The following is a 17,544-nucleotide window of genomic DNA, read 5'->3' on the forward strand; positions in this document are numbered from 1 at the left end:
AGGAGACAAAATATCGCCCCTTGCTCAACCAAGATACAAAAAAAAAACCCAATTAGAAGGCTTCTCCATTGGTGCTTTTACGATCATCAATACTACCATCCCAATCTACATCTATATAAGTTGTGATAGTTAGATCATTTCCTTTTGGATACCATAGTCCAAAACATGTTGTTCCTTTGAGGTATCAAAAGATCCTTTTCACTACAACAACATGGGATTCTTCTGGTGTTTTTTGGAAACACGGTACATATCCAACTTCTTGCACCATATCTAGTCTCGAAGCTATCACATACAATAGGTTTCCAATCATTGATATATACATTCTTTAATCTACACCCTTGGATATATCATCCTTTCTTAACTTACAACTGATCACCATCGAAGTGCTAACTGGGTTATAATCCTCCATCTAAAACCTCTTCAACATTTCTTTAATGTACTTAGTTTGACAAATGAATATTCCATTGTCTTCGTGAGATATCTGAAGTCCCAAGAAGAAGGTCAACTCACCAAGAAGAGACATTTCAAACTCACTTTTCATGTCACTAGAAAACTTCTTAGTTAATCTGTCATCATCTCTTCCAAAGATGATATCATCCACATATACTTCAATGATAGTCAAACTGTCATGTTCAACTTGTATATATAAGTTGTTATCAACACTTCCTCTTTTGAATCCATGTTTCCACAAATACCTATCCAAATGAGCATAGCATGCTCTAGGAGCCTGCTTGAGACCATAGAAATCCTTATTTAACCTGAAAACATAATCCTTCTTGTTTGTAAGTAGAAATCCTTCAGGGTATTCTATGTAGACTTATTCCTCTAATTCTCTGTTCATAAAGGTTGACTTTATGTCCATCTGATACACCTTGATTATTCTTAAAAAAGCATAGGTTAGGAAAGTCCTGATGGCTTCCATCCTAGTGATAGGTGCAATTGTCTCTTCGAAGTCTACTTCTTCAACCTATCCATATATTTTACAAATAAATCTAGCTTTGTGCATGGTTACCTATCCATCTTCATTCAGATTGTTCCTAAAGACCCATTTTGTTCCAATGGCATTTTTGTCCTTTGGCAATGGAACCAATTCCCATGTGTCATTATTTCCAATTTTATCCTTTTCCTCTTCAATGGCCTTGATCCAATGTTCATTGTGGCTAGATTCTTTAAATTTTCTAGGCTCAAACGTGGATAATAAAGCAAGATGAATTTGTTCTAGCTTGATTCTTCTAGTTCCTATTCCTGCATTTACATCAGCAACGATATGATCTAATGGATGATTATTTTGGTACCAACATTTGGGAGATTTATTGATCCATGTGGATATTGGTGGCCACCCACATATTCCACCTAGACCTCCATTCAATTTCATCTTTTTCCTTGTTTATTTTATCATTTACTATTTTTAGCAGTTTTCACGTCTTGAACTTCTGAAGTAGTTTTGAACCCCTAAACAATGTTTTTTTGAGGTCCGCAGTAGGCTCGTATCTACCTGCAACCATAGTCAAGGGCTTGCTACATATCCTATAGTACTCGGAGATATCTTGCCAACAATGTATCGCACACGTCAAATAGAGATAATATGACCAAGTTATGACCTTCGAAAGTTGGCTACCCAACTAACCCCAACGGGGCCCACAAACTCTTGGTGTTCCATCTCCAGGGGTTAGGGTTTTGGTTTTTTATGGATTTCCCTTGTTTTTCAATAATAAATAGACCCGTGAGCCTCACTGTAACATAGTTCAGAGTCCTGTAGCCACCACATCTCTTCTCAAAGACAAGCTACCATTGCCCAAGCTAGTTTATTTCTATTATGTTTGTAAGCATATTTCAGTGTTTGATATTAATGAAATGAAGTGTTATTTTTATTTCATCTCTATATTTATGGTTATATCTATAATCTTCTGTGTTCCTTTTTAAGTTCGAAACATTTATATGGTGTGCTCTAATTATTTTCTTGATTGGTAGTCGAATCCTCTTGCTCTTTTACTTCTTCTTCCTTAACCATTTCTTCTTGCTTTAGTCCCTGAGTTTCTTCATTCCAAGAAGATGATGATCCCTACTTCGTCTTTATTTCATCAAATGTTACATTAATTCTCTCCATGATCTTGTTGAGTCTTATATTGTAGCATATGTATGCTTTTCTCTTTTCTGAGTAACCACCAATTATGCCTTCGTCTAATCAAGAGTCAAATTTCATGATCTGAGCTTCCCTCTTAATGTAGCAGTTGCTCTCAAATTCTTTGAAGTGCCTAACATTTACTGGTATTACTTTCCATAGTTCACACAGGGTCTTGTCACTATTTCTTCTAAGCATTCCTCTATTTATAATGTGTATTGTTGTCTCCACTTCGTAGACCCAAAATAAATCACCTAATTTCGAATTTAGCATGGTCCTAGCCATTTCTTCAATAGTTATATTATTTGTTTTGATGACTCCATTTTGTTGTGGTGTCTTGATTGCTGCAAACTATCTCTTTATTCCCTATTCCTCACAGAATTATTGGAATTCATTAGATGTGAACTCCACTCCATTATCAAATCTCAGAAATTTAAATTTCGGATTAGTTTCATTCTCAACAATCTCCTTGTATAATTTGAAGCATTCAAAGGCTTCATAGTTCTTCTTCAAGAAGTTGACTATTTTCATCCTAGTATAATCATCAACCACTAGCATTAACTATTGTTCACCATCCAAGTCCTTGGTTCTCATTTGTCCACATAAGTTGGTGTGTACCAACTCTAATGGATTTGAAGTGGATTGTTCCTTGGTCTTGAACTCAAATCTCATCTGTTTTCCATGCTTACAATGCTTACATGAAGTGCTAGCCAATTTTGAAATCTCTGGAATTTGTCTTATATCTTCCTTTTTGTTTATTTTGACTAGGATGTCAAAGTTCATGTGCCCCATCCTTCTATGACAAAGCTAATTTTCATCCTCTTTGGCCAAGAAACAACCTTCCTTTGCATTTTCATCCAAGGGTATATGTCAATTAGAGTTCTTATTGTTGTTGTGAACAACCTGCATAATTTTTCCTTTCTTATTTAACAGTTCTTTGATTCAAACAACATTTTGTGACCTTAATCATACATTTAACTCACACTTATTAAATTGTGATTCAATTCTTCAATGAATAACACATATTCTTCTATATCTTTCTTGCTTCTGAGCTTAACTACACCATTTCTAGTCACCTTTGCAAAACCATCATTTCCAAATGAGATTGTTCCATTCACTATCTTCCTGCAGAGATACATTTTTTTTATCCCCTATCATATGTGTTGAGAAGCCACTATCAATATACCACACACTTTTATTGCTTTGAGCCTTTAAGGCAATTGCAGAAATTTTACTTTTCCTTTTCCAAACTATTAGTCCCTATTAGTCATGTCAGTCACCGGCGATCAAATGTGCTTTTACATAGCTATTTTTTATGGTTTCCTTGCCAAATTTTTAGTTTCAAAAAGTTTTTCAATAAAAATTTGATCATTGATTAGGAAGGTCAGTCTCTATTATTACTTTCAGTCTAATGGTAAAACGACACTATCTTGGTCAAGTCAAATCATTATTAGTAGAGTCCCATTTTCTTCTTTTTCATAATCCACCTAATAAGCCTATATTAGGTCATCATTAGGTCACCACTAGGTCACTAGATGTAATTACTGAAAATTTGTCTTTTTACCAATGTTATGAGGAATAGTAGAGATTAGTTTGGTAACTAAGGTTTAAAGGTCATGTTTTTTATTTCATTCTCTCAAATGAAATACCATCATAATATCATAAAACTAAAGTGTCAAGTCCAAGTATAACTGTTATGGTGGGTCCACTATCATTTTGCAAAGGGAAAATCGATTTTCTCCACTTATAAAGGGTCATCACTCACTCTCATTCACTCCCCATTTTCCCATTTCACTTTCCAACACTCCATCTCATCCAATCAAGGTGATTCTTTCATACCAAGAGAGTTTGTTGCATCCATAACTCGAGTTCTAAAATTGTGCTATGCAAATAACTTTGTTTCTACTACGCATATACCAGGCAGTTGCTCCATCATCTCTCCAAGATTGTGAGCCCCCTGCAGTAGTTTCCTCCATCATGGTAACATTGTTCTACTGCTAATATAGGTTTGTGATCTATCTTAAGGTTCAATCTTCTCTCATTTCTCTCATCTATGCTTATTATGTCTCATGTCTACCTCCTAGGGTTTTGAATGCAGTTAGCAAGGTTTTCATCATTTTCTTGTTAAATTGCTACTAAAACTCATATCCATTTTCTTCCACACCATAATTTATCCTAAATACACCCTCCTAAACATCCTCCATCAAACCCACTCCCAAAATTCATCAACTCTACCTAAACCCTAGACAAACTGCACCTTTTTTAACTATAGGACTGTGTTTTACTTGTTTCGAAACCTCACACTCACACAAATTTTGTAATTCCACTTTCCTTAGCTTCCTAAACTCCCTCACTATCCCCCCAAATTTTCTTGGAATTTTTCCATATCCCTATCCCCCTCATTTCCCCCAAACTCCCTCACAACTATTGAAATCCCATGTTTTCCCACAATCAAAACCCTAGTTTCTATCCTAAGATCTAAGTGCTAACATGGAATCTGAAACACTAGAACAAAGGAAGCATAGAGGAGGAAATGTCATCAAGCATGAACCTACATCAACCCATGAGGTCTTATCATCTTCATTTATTGGGAAATCATTTGAAGATGCAGGTTGCCTTACATTTTGTTAGAGAGTTGAAGAATTGAAGTATCATGACCAATTGAATAGTACTTTTTCCACCGAACATAAAAAGGAAAAAGTGACCATAGCAAGATTTTAATTCACTATTTCAAGGAAACTTATCTCCACGACTATAGGGAATCTAGACACTGGAGAAATCTGGTTCAAAAGAGAAAACCTTGACCTTCAAAACTACAAGATGTACCTAAAGGCACAATACAAGGCAGCTCCAACATATATTTTTCCATTCAGACATTTGTTGGAAAGGTATACCCCTCTCATGAAAATGATCATGAATTATTTCACATGTGAAGGTAGGTATTCAAGGATATATAAGTATCACATGAAACTTTTGATGCATTTCACCAGTGTACAACAAATCAATTTGTCCTATTACTTGTACAAAAGTCTAGTTAAAATGGCAGAAAAGGTACAAAAGCAAGGGGAGAATCACTATACTAGTTTGTTTCATCATGGCTTAGTGAAAGTGCTAGTTTGTCATCAATTAGCACAAGAAAATATGTCTTGGGACCATTTTGCAAGTTCAGCTTTTCCTCCATCTTCTTCAACTAGGTCTAGTGATGAAACAACACCTTCAAGTTCACCAATGCAACAAGAGATTGATTCTTCAAAAAGACCGAACAAGAGGAAAGACAAGGCAGAAGTGTCTTAGACATATTCCAGAGGTGATAGGCTTGTGTTTTCTCAAGGGATTATTGAAAGGGCCAAGCCTACAACAGGTAAACAGACAGTTTTCTCACAGCATGAGGAGTCCTCTCATCCGGGTACAAATGTGTCAGCTATGGAGAAAGGATATGAGGGCAGAATTGAAGATCAGATCATAAGGGATAAGGAGGCTGAGATCAAGAGATTGGAAGGAAAATTGGTAGAGGAAAATTCTCTAATAGCATGCCTGCAACAAGAGAATATGCAATTGAAAGTGAACCAAATGATTCAAGATAAACAAGGAGTTATTTCAAAGAAGGAAGATGTAAAGGGCAAAGCAGTGGCTGAAATGAAAGTGTCAAAAGGTAAAGAAAAACAAAGTACATTAGGGAGACCAAGAACTAGAGCATCTAAGAGAGCCCTTGAGCTACAAAGAGAGGTTTCTCCACCAAAAGAATAGATTATGGTTTTGTGCATTATTTTAGCACATGCTTTTGGACACGATGGTTTTTGGTCCATGGTTTTGGATGCGATGGTTTTCAGTCCATGGTATTGGATGCTTTGGCATGTATAAATATGTATTATAAAATTGAAAGGAACATAATGAAAAATCAAGCTGATAGTCCCGGTTTTGGGATCCAGGGGAAAATCTCTGTATATATGTGTTTTATGTGTTTTAGAATTCATATGCAGGTAATTTTTGTACGGGGTTAAAACCTACATTTGGTATCGGAGATGTTTTGGCTTCAAGGGGATGCCTTTGTTACTGCGGGGTTTCGCTCAAGCCTGTGGTAGACCCTGTTCAATGGGAGATCTACGAGATCGATTCTTGTGGTGAAAGAAGATGGTGAGCAGTGGAATGATAGAGATTAGAGAAATTTAATGGTCAGGTTTTTTAGTTGCAGAAACTCAAGATGGAGGATCTGTTGGTGGATAAAGATCAGTGGGTTGCAGTAGATCTGGGTATTAAACCAACGAGAGTGTTCGATGAAGAATGGAAGAAGTTGGATCAGAAGGAAAAGAGCACAATACGACTGTGTGCCTTAGATTCAGTATTACTGAATGTATTAGGGGAAGCTACGACGAAGGCTTTGTGGGATGAGTTAGGGACTTCGTATCAATCTAAGTCTTTGGTGAAGAAATTGTTCCTGTGGAAAAAGTTGTATAACCTGAGGACGAAATATGGACACTCAGTGATAGAGCATCTGAAAGCATTTAATACTGTGGTAAGTCAGTTAGCATCTGTTGATATTAAAATTTCAGATGAAGATAAGTGCATCAGTTTGTTGTGTTCTTTACTAGATTTGTGGGATAATTTGGTTATTGTAATAGCTAGCAATGCAACTTCCTTGCAGTTTGATGAAATAGTCTCATCCTTGCTGACGAAGGAGATGAGATGGAAAAATATGGAGAGCCATAATGGTGATGCCTTGTTTGTATGAGGATGGTCCCAGAATAGAAACAAAAATAAGTCATCAAGTGGGAGATCTAAATCTCCAGGAAAACTTGTAAAGGTGGTGTGTTGGAAATGCGAAAAGGAAGGGAACTACAAAAGGGATTGTAAATCTAAAGTTCCTGATAAAGGAAAGGGATCTGATGATGCTCCTTCTGCAGAGGCAAAAACTACCTCAGATGAAGGTGGGGATGTGTACTTGGCTTTTTCAAGTACACATGTAGATCGTGAGGCATGGTTGATTGACTCAAGTGCATCCTTTCACTTCACTCCCCATAGAGAGTGGTTTTGCGAGTATGAGAAATACGATGGTGGTGGTGTCTTCTTAGGGGAGGATAGGAAGGCTAGAATCGTTGGTCGCAAAAAAGTAAAGTTGAAGTTGCGAGGTGGAAGGGTTAGAACACTTCCAGGTGTTCTGCATATTCCTACATTGGCCAAAAATCTGATTTTTTTAAGTAAGTTGGATGATCCAGGTGTAAAAACAGTGTTCGAGAAGGATATCTGCAAGGTGGTTTAGGGAGGACTATTATTGATGCACGGAGTTTGGATTGGAACTCCGTACAAGCTGCAAGGAAGCACAGTTGTTGATGGGTGCAACAGTTCTGTGGTTCCTGAAAGTGGAGCGGAAAATCTAGTGGTCTCTGGAGAGAAGACCATGTTGTGGCATCAAAGGCTTGGACATATTGGAGAGAAGGTCCTTCGAATACTTCATGGTAAAGGTATGGCATATGGTATGAGTAATGGCTCTCTGGATTTTGATTTCTATGAAAATTGTGTATATGGGAAGCAGAATCGGGTGAGTTTACCCTCTAGTGGTAAGAGGGCGAAACATATATTAGATCTTGTGCATAGTGATGTGTTTGGACTTGTGAAGGTTCCATCACTAGGTAAGTCTGTGCACTATGTATCATTTATAAACAACTTCTCAAGGAATACATGGATATATTTCCTTAAGAAGAAAACTGAAGTCTTTGATAGATTTAAAGAATTCAAGGCCCTGGTGGAAAATTAAATAGAGAAGAAGATAAAGGTGCTGAGGACAGATAATGGTGGAGAGTTTTACAGTAAGGAATTTTAAGAATTCTGTAAGAAGTGTGGTATAGCACAACAGAAGACTACTCCATATACACCTCAAAAAAATGGAGTTGCAGAAAGAATGAACAAGACATTGATGGAAAGGGCAAGAAGCATGCTCAGTGGTGTCGGGTTAGGACAAGAATTCTAGGCAGAGGCGGTGGAGACAGCATGTTACCTGGTCAACAAATCACCTTCATCAATGTTGGAGGATAAAACTCCACAAGAGGTATGGACTGGTAAGAAACCCTCTCTTTCACATCTGAGGGTATTTGGATGTGATGCATATGTACATGTTCCAAAGGAGAAATGAACCAAGTTGGATAGTAAATATGAAAAGTGCATCTTTATTGAGTATAAGGATGGTTTAAAGTGTTATAAGCTATGGAACCTAGTAATAAGGAAGGTTATGTGTAGCCGAGATGTGGTGTTTAGAGAGGTGAAATATGTTATTAAACATGAAGTCCAACCAAAGGAACCTGAGAAGATAGAGTTTGAGCTAAAGGAGGAAGAATCAGACTCTACAGCAAAGGAGGAATCAGAAGATGAAGAGCCACAAACTCCAGGTGTGAGCAAATCAGTTCAAGAAAGAAGGCAGCTAGAAAGGTATAGTCCATCTGCTTTCTATTCAAATTTTTCTTTATCTATTACTGATGATGATCCCAGAATTGTGAAGGAAGCAGTAGATTCATAAGATGGAAAACTCTAGAAAGAGGCCATGGTTGATGAAATGGAATCTTTGCACAAAAATGGGGCTTGGGATCTGGTGGAGTTGTCAGCTGGAAGTAAACCCATTGGTAGCAAATGGATGTTTAAGGAGAAGAAAAATGCAAAAGGAAAGGTGGAGAAATACAAAGCTTAGTTGGTAGCAAAAGGTTATTCCCAGGTGCCAGGAATTGATTTTGGTGATATTTTTTCTCCTGTTGCCAAGGTAACTTCTATTAGATTACTTTTATCTATTGTTGTTGCTTTTGATTTTGAGGTAGAATAGATGGATGTGAAGACAACATTTCTTCATGGGGATCTGGAAGAGGAAATCTACATGAAGAAACCTGAAGCTTTACAGTGAAGGGTAAGAAATAACTGGTATGCAAGTTAAAGAATTCTCTGTATGGGTTAAAATAGTCACCAAGGATGTGGTATCAGAAATTTGATACATTCATAGGGGGAGTTGGCTTCACTAGAAGCAAAGCATATCACTGTGTGTATTTTAAAGTGAATTGGTGACCATGTTATTTAATTGGTCTTGTATGTGGATGATATGTTCCTGGTTGGAAATGAAAAAGAAATTATCAATATTTGAAGATCTAATTGTCCTCCAAATTCGACATGAAAGATATTGGTGCTACAAACTATATTTTGGGCATGGAAATTAAAAGAGATCCGACAAAGAGGAAGCTCTGGTTAAACCAGAGGAAGTATGTGGAGACAATATTGAAGAGATTTAATATGCAGGATAGTAAACCAGTGAAGGTTCCTATTCCTATAGGTGTAAAGTTATATGCTGAACAGTGTCCCAAGACACAAGAAGAGGAAGAGGACATGTCCCGTGTTCCATATGCAAGTGTAGTCGGTAGCCCGATGTATGCAATGGTCTATACTAGACCAGACATTGCACATGCAGTGGGATATTGAGCAGGTTTATGTCAAAACTAGGAAAGGAGCATTAGATAGCGGTGAAACGGGTTTTTAGGTATTTTCATGGCACTAGTGATTATGGTTTGTGCTACCAAGGAAGACCAGGATTGGACAGAGTGTTGGACATTTGTGGCTTTGTTGATGCAGACTGGGCTGGAGATCTGGATCAGAGAAGATCTACAAGTGGGTATGTGTTTAACCTATTTGGAGGTGCAGTCAGTTGGATGAGTAAGAAACAATCTGTAGTGGCACTATCAACTACAAATGCAAAATACATGGCAGCCACTCATGCAAGCAAGGAAGCAGTTTGGTTGCAGAGCTTGTGTTCAAGTATGGGGTTAGTACAGGGATCTATAAGGATAGACTGTGACAGCCAAAGTGTAATTTTCTTTGCAAAGAACCCTGCATATTATTCAAAGACAAAGCATATTGATGTTCAGTATCACTTTATGAGGGATATGATAGAAGACAAAAAGGTGTTGTTGGTAAAGGTGGACACTTTGAAGAATACTGAAGATGCATTGACAAAATCTATGAGCTCTGAGAAGTTCTCTTGGTGTAGAGAAACAATGGGAATTACAGGGCTAGATAAATGACTAAGCTCTCTTGTGGCCCCATGTGGAATGAAAACAACAAGTGGGAGAATGTTGGGTTGTGTTATATTCTTTCCATGACTAGCCCATGTAGTTAACCGGGGGGTTAGAAGGGGGGCGAAGCCCCCCCTTCATTGCACTAATTACGTAGCGGGGGGGTCATAGGGGGTTTGAGGGGTGTGAGTAACCCCACTCTATGGGGCCTGGGGCAGCACCCCAGAAAATTTTGGTTTTGGAACCTATGTTAGGTTGGGAAGACCCACCTATGGTTTTGTGCATGATTTTTGCACATGTTTTTGGACGCGATGGTTTTGGACGCAATGGTTTTCGGTCCATGGTATTAGATGCTTCAGCATGTATAAATATGTATTATAACATTGAAAGGAACATAATGAAAAATCAAGCTGGTAGTCCCAGTTTTGGGATCCAGGGGAAAATCTCTGTGTATATGTGTTTTATGTGTTATGCTCTCGCATTGTTTATTTTGTGTTCTCAAATTCTTATGCAGGTAATTTCTGTACAGGGTTAAAACCTACAATTATGGGAGATGACCTAATTACTAGAGAAATCAATGAAGATAGGGTTTATTGGCTTGATAAGGTAAATGGACACTTGGAGCAGCTCCTCAGGAAGGCAAATAGGGACAACAACTTGTAGAGGCATATGGCTATGCACTACTACACAATAAACAAAGTATCTCAAGTTAGAATCAAGCATTTGAAGAGCAAACTCAAGGAAAACCTAACTAGTCAAAAGGACAAGGAGAAGCTTGATTTACATGATGAGGCCTCCCTCATGGCATAGCATATCATATTATACCTTAACTTGGCAATTTTGAGAAGATTTGGAAAAATGTTTTTCATTTTCAAAATTTTCGTGATTTTTTATTGCTTTAAAAACATAGGGAAAGCTATAAGTGCAGCGCCTTGGCACTACGCTTTCATCACAGAGCTCCAAATGTCAAAAACATTATATCCTTGGATGTATATTTACCTAAGGATCTAATATATCCAATTTTTGAATCATGTCAACAAACTGGTGAGGAGAAAAAGTCAAAAAAAGAGGTGAAAAAGTCACTTTCTGCCACTATTATGAAGCAGGCACTGCACTTATAGATGCACCTCGGGAGAATCAAAGTTTGAAGGCCTTCCCATGGTCCATTACCAAATATTAAATTTGTTCTGGAAACTAGACAGACAATTCTAGTTGACCATTCTTTCACTTTGCAAATTGGACTTCGAGAAGGCTTCCAAAATTGGCTTGCAAGGTGGTGCTACACTTATAGCGAAATGCACTATGCTTATACCTGTAGTTGTCTTTTTCACTTCATTTTCATCAAATCTTGGTTTTATGATGTAATTTGGATATTTTAAAGACTTGATGATGTAATTATTGAGTTAATTAGCATGATAGGTTTTTTTTGTGCTTAATTAGGCCTCATAAAGGTAGCAAAACTCAAATCAAAGTCTAAAAGAGGAGTTTGTGTTTGACCTTCTTACTCTCTCTTGTTGGTTGAGAGATTCTTGGGAACTATTACACCACTTAGGGATTCGACCCCTGAAGGTGGTGAAATGGTTTTTTTGAGTCTATATTTATGATTTCTCATTCAGTGATAAGGGTTTGACTTTTGTGGAGAGACTTGTACCTTATGTTTTCATACAACTAATCAAGGAGCAGTTGCAACTAATTTTCAGGAATACTTGTTCAGTGAGTCTATGGTGTTACTTTTCTTCCATATCATATTTTTATTGATGAAATCATCTCTCTTTACATGGTTTTATTTCTTCTTATGGTTTTCCTTACAGTCATATAGGCAAAATTCTTAGATTCAAAGCTCTATTTATGTGGAAAATCATGCTTGTGTCTTTTCTTCTAAGATTAATGAATTCATGATAATACATGCTCATTATGATTTCTTAAACTCTCAGACCTATACTACATTGACTAAATCTTAAGTTCACCACAACACATTGTTATCTAGCTCTTCTTTTTGCTTGTTACTACACACTTGATACCTTGACATAATTTCCTGCTCTCATCCCTAGTCTAGCAAACCTAAAAACCCTAAATTTTCAAATACTCAAACAAGGCTAGTACTTATAGCCTAAAATCCATTTATTTTCAGTTATTCATTGAAAATTCCTTATAGAGATCCCTCTCTAGTTTATTAAGGCTAGCTACTAAACTAAAAGTGGTTCGAGGTTGCCTCTTTCAACCTCCTCCTAAGCCTGGGACATTGTAGAGGCTAAAATTTTAGCGTCGCTACCAGAGAAATGACTGATAAATAATTCATGGGATTCATTCTATTAGAGCTTTAAAGAATATTGGTTTTGTAGTTGACAAATTACAGTATCTAAAGATAGGTTGATTTTACAAATTTCATCAAGTTTAAGGTGTGAAAATTATGGCTCCTAAAAGACATACTAGGTCAAATCTTGACCCAAATCCACCTTTTATTGTTAATGACCCAGAAAAACTACTCAGAAAACTCAAGCTACCTATCTTTGAAAGTGCAATTCAAAAAATAAAAAGGACAACTTCTTTACCTAAAAATGTATTTACTTTTGAGAACCTTCCTTTTGATATTCAATTAGAACTGTCTCTTTCCAGGTCAAAATCTGAGACTTGCATTCTTGAGGTGATATTTGAACCTTTTCAATTTGAATCTCATCTCCATTCTTTTGAATCCATATTTTCTAAAGCTGATCATGAGGTGTGGTTGAATTTTTATAAACTCCAAAGTCTTGCTGACCAGCTCTAGATCACTACTGAAAAGGCCTACATCCAATATCAGCTTGAATATGTAATTGATGTTTCATCCTCTACTACACCTCCAAATACATTAGCTAGCTCATCTCTTCTTCCACCACCTCCATTAGTGTCACCATCTTTACCTACACAGCCCATTATAGTTCCTCCACCACCTCCTGCAGTCATGGCATGATTTTCTTCTCTCATGTTACCTGCTCAACTTGTTGCTCTACCTCAAAACTATGGCCAAGGACTCCCTCTATTTGATGGAAGCTTAGAAATCATAGCCCATTAGCATGTCGACAAATTGATAGATTTTATTGATCTGGAAGAGATTGGTGAAGAAGATGTTAAGATGAGAATCATAACTCAGAGTTTTTCCAAAGATGTGAAGAAATGGTTTCGCAACTTGGCTGCTAATTCTGTCAATAGCTCTCAACACTTGATAGAGTTATTCTTAGCATGATGGCAAGAAAAGAAAACTCCACTGCAGATTTTGGCCGAGTACAACTCAATGAAAAGAAATCAAAATGAGATAGTCCAAGAGTTCACAACAAGGTTCAATATGGTATATAATTCTATTCCTGATAGTATGAAGCCTCCACTTGGTTTAGCACTTCTCCACTATCCTGATGCCTTCGACCTAGACATGGCATATTAGCTTAGGGAAAGAGACCCTACAACTCTTAAAGAAATGTAATAAGTGTCGAAGCTAATATGCTCATCAAAAAATATAAATCAAAGCCTGAGAGGTCTGAGAAGAAATTTGTCTTTAGAGAAGAACCCTCATCATCATCAAATGTAAATCATGACACTCTGATCAAAACCATGGAAAGAATGATGCACATAATGTCCATCATAGATCGACTAGTGGAGCTTTTAGTAAAGAACCTGAATTTTCAAGGTCAACAATGATAAGAGTTCAGAAATAGATAGAAAAATCAGTGAAATCAATATCCTCAAGGACAAGTAAGAGCTCCATTTCAATAGAATTACACCAAAGGATGGGAAGAAGATGAAGAGGAAATTGTAGAAGAAACTCATTTCTTTGAAGAAGATTAGTTGCCCACCTTTCTGATAGAGGAGGCTCAATTTTCTGAAGAATCTTTTGTACCAAGATATCAACATCTTGTACTTGCAAGTGATGATCTATGGGCAGTGCAGAATAAAGAATACCAAAGAGGATATCATAATGCTCTTAGTCATTTGTAGAAACAATACAACTTAAGGAACATAAATGTACATATTGCATTGAATCAGAAGAGGAAAAAAGCACAGAAAGATACACAAAGCAAAGAAGCAACCCCTGCAAATAAAAATAAAGAAAAGGATATTGTCATACTGATCCAGGGTAAAACCAATGAAGCCTATACCAGCAATGTAAGGAAAGATAAGGAAGTTCAAAGTGAAAGTCATAAGAAGGAATCTCAAGCTAAAGGGTAGATTGAAAATAAGGACATCACTGCAAAAGAGGTAGAAAAGAAATCTAATCTATTTAGTTTAGAGAATGAAATTTCTAAGTTCAAAGTTTCAATTCCTCTGACTGAATTAGTGAAGAATGATAAGTATAAGTTTCAGATTGCTAAAATGTTGAAAGTAGACCATATTTCAGACACAACAAATGTTTCTAGTGATGAGCCTATAATTATATTTGGTCCAGCCTTAAAGGCTGAATATATGAAATTCCACCTTTCTATCTTAGCCTCAAACTTCATGAATTTATCGTCCATAATGCCATGATAGATTCCAATGCCTCACATAATCTTATGCTAAAAGTCATCATGGACAAACTAGGATTGAGTATCACCTAGCCTTATCATGACATCTACTCATTTGATTCGGGAAGAGTGAAATGTCATGGCCTTATCAAAGATTTAGTAATTTCCCTAGACCAATATCTGGCCAAGAATGTTCTGATGGATGTAGTGGTTGTTGATATCCCTCCTCAGTTTGGTATGTTTCTTTCACGATCTTGGGGGGGAAGATGAAAGGAACTTTACAACTTGACTTTTCATATGCTACTATTCCAGTATTTGGGAAACTCAGAAAACTCTATAGGGAGAAGAAGATGCAATTCATGATTAGTAGCAAAGAAAAACCAATAAATCATCCCGTCCATGTTGTGCACAATGCTCTTGACTCTTTCATTTTTTATAGAGATATGAATTCAATACATGATGATAGTTAGCTTGTAGAAATTTTAGAAGTTTCAGATGTTATGAGTAGTGTGTAGAAATTTGTTATTGATGAAGGAAAAGAGAAGAATGAAGAATGTTTGCATCCAGTAAATCCTCTTGAAAAGATTACTGAGTTAGTGTACAAAACATAGTGTGTTGATACAGTGAGACATCCTCCAAAAGATCAAATAGTTTAGCCTTCAGAAGTTCTTTTTCCAGATGAATAAAATGGTCTTTTGACTATGGAGTTTGATGCAATGGGAAAATAAGAAACTGGGATTGGTGTTTGGATTCATGGTCCATTACATCATTCATGTAAAATTCCATGCAATGTAAGAATGAGTTCTTATAAGTTAGCTTTTGATTGCTCAAACAATGAGGCAGAATATGAAGCACTAATTGTTGTCCTCAAAATTTTGAAAAAGTTGGGAGCAAAGAAAATTTATTTTTATGGTGACTCTGAGTTGGTAATAAAACAAGTGAAAGGGGAATACCATGCCAAGCATCCAAGAATGAGTGCTTATCGCAATGTTGTCCTTGACATCCTCAAAACTTTTTTAGAATATACTTTGTCTCTTATTCCTAGAACTCAGAATGTTATATTTGATTCTCTTGCTACTGCAGCTAGTATGATGAATATTCTTGTTCACTTCAATCAGAAATATTCAACTCATGTTAAACATTGCCCAATTGTTCCTGATAATATAAGATTTTGGTAGGTGTTTTGGGATGATAAACAAATCAATAATTTTCTAGAGATGGAAGATGAATTCCAGAATTCTTGCATTGATGATGCATCTAATATGGATGATTCAGAAATTGAAGCAACTGAGATTGAAATACTCAGCTGAAGGACAATAACATTCCAAGAGGTCTTGTACCCTTGGAAGAGTTTTTTGATTGAGACAATGTTGCAAAAAATCCCACCATGGTCCCCACAGAGAAAGGTGTCGAAGATGTGAACATTGGTGCAGTCAACAATCCTAAGATGGTCAAATTGTCAAAGTCCTTTTCTCCTAAGATGAAAAATAAGTACATAGCTTTAATGAAATAAATTTCTGATGTATTTGCTTGGGACTATTAAAATTTGAAGGTCTATGACAAGAATAGCATTCAGCATACTATTCCGGTCAAGCCTGATCAAAAGTCATTTCGCCAGAAACTAAGGAGGATTAATCCTAAACTATTGCCATCAGTTGAAAAAGAGGCAAATATGCTTTATAAGTCTAGTATCATATTTCCTATTCAATTTTCTGAATGGGTGTCAAATCTAGTGCTAGTAAGAAAGAAGATTGGGGAGATTCGTCTTTGCATTGATTTCATGAATTTAAACAAAGTGTCCTTGAAGGACAATTATCCCCTGCCAACGATGGATCATATTCTTCAAAGGGTAGTTGGGTCTTCTAGGATGTCATTACTTGATGGATATTCTTGGTACAATCATATTTTGGTGCATAAGGATGATTAGCTAAAAACAACATTCACAACACCATGGGGTGCATACATGTATGCCAAGATGCCATTTGGATTAAAGAATGCAGGAGCGGATTTCCAGCAGGCTATGGACATAGCTTTTTCTAATGAAAAGGATTTATTTAGATGATCTCATGGTTTTTTCTAAATATGATGAAGACCACTTACATCATTTAAGAATTGTCTTTCAAAAATGCAGAAAATTTGGTATATCACTTAATCCAAAGAAGAGCTTATTTTCCATGGAAGAAGATAAGCTGCTGGGACATATTATCTCCAAGGATGACATTCACATTGACCTTGCAAGAGTTCAAGCCATTCATCAATTAAATTTCCCAAGAAACAAAAAAAAATTTAGTCTTTTAATGGGAAAATAAATTTTTTGAGAAGATTCATTCCCAACCTCATTGAAACGTTTGAAAGAGATAACAAACATGCTGAAAAAGGACAGTGAGGTAAAATGGTCTTTAGATGCTAATAAATATTTCCATTCAGTCAAATTTGCATTATCTACTGCTCCTACTCTCATTATTCCATATTATACTTCAGATTTCATCATATTTTCATTCACCTCTAAGCATACATTAGCAGCGGTCCTAATGCAAAAGAAAGATCAGAAAAATGAACAACCTATAGCATTTTTCAGTCGAACAATAAGGGATGCAACACTGAAATACAACATAATTGAGAAGCAGGATTTGGCATTGGTGAAATCTCTCAAAGATTTTTGAGTTTATATTCTGCATTCTCATACCATTTCTTATGTTCCCACAGCAGCTGTAAAAGAAATTCTTATGCAGACATCTAGAAGGTAGGTGGGGAAAATGGATTGTAGCGATGCTAGAATATGATTTGGAGATAAAGCCCACAAATCTCATCAAGGGACAAGGTTTGGCTAAGCTCATGGCTAAATCTAATTTGCATGCATTATATATCAATTTGATTGCCGCACTTTCTGAAGAAGAAGAAGAAGAGG

Source organism: Pinus tabuliformis, chromosome X (genome assembly GCF_031772625.1).
Source record: "Pinus tabuliformis cultivar Carrire ecotype Pingquan chromosome X, CPIR1, whole genome shotgun sequence".
NCBI lineage: Eukaryota > Viridiplantae > Streptophyta > Pinopsida > Pinales > Pinaceae > Pinus > Pinus tabuliformis.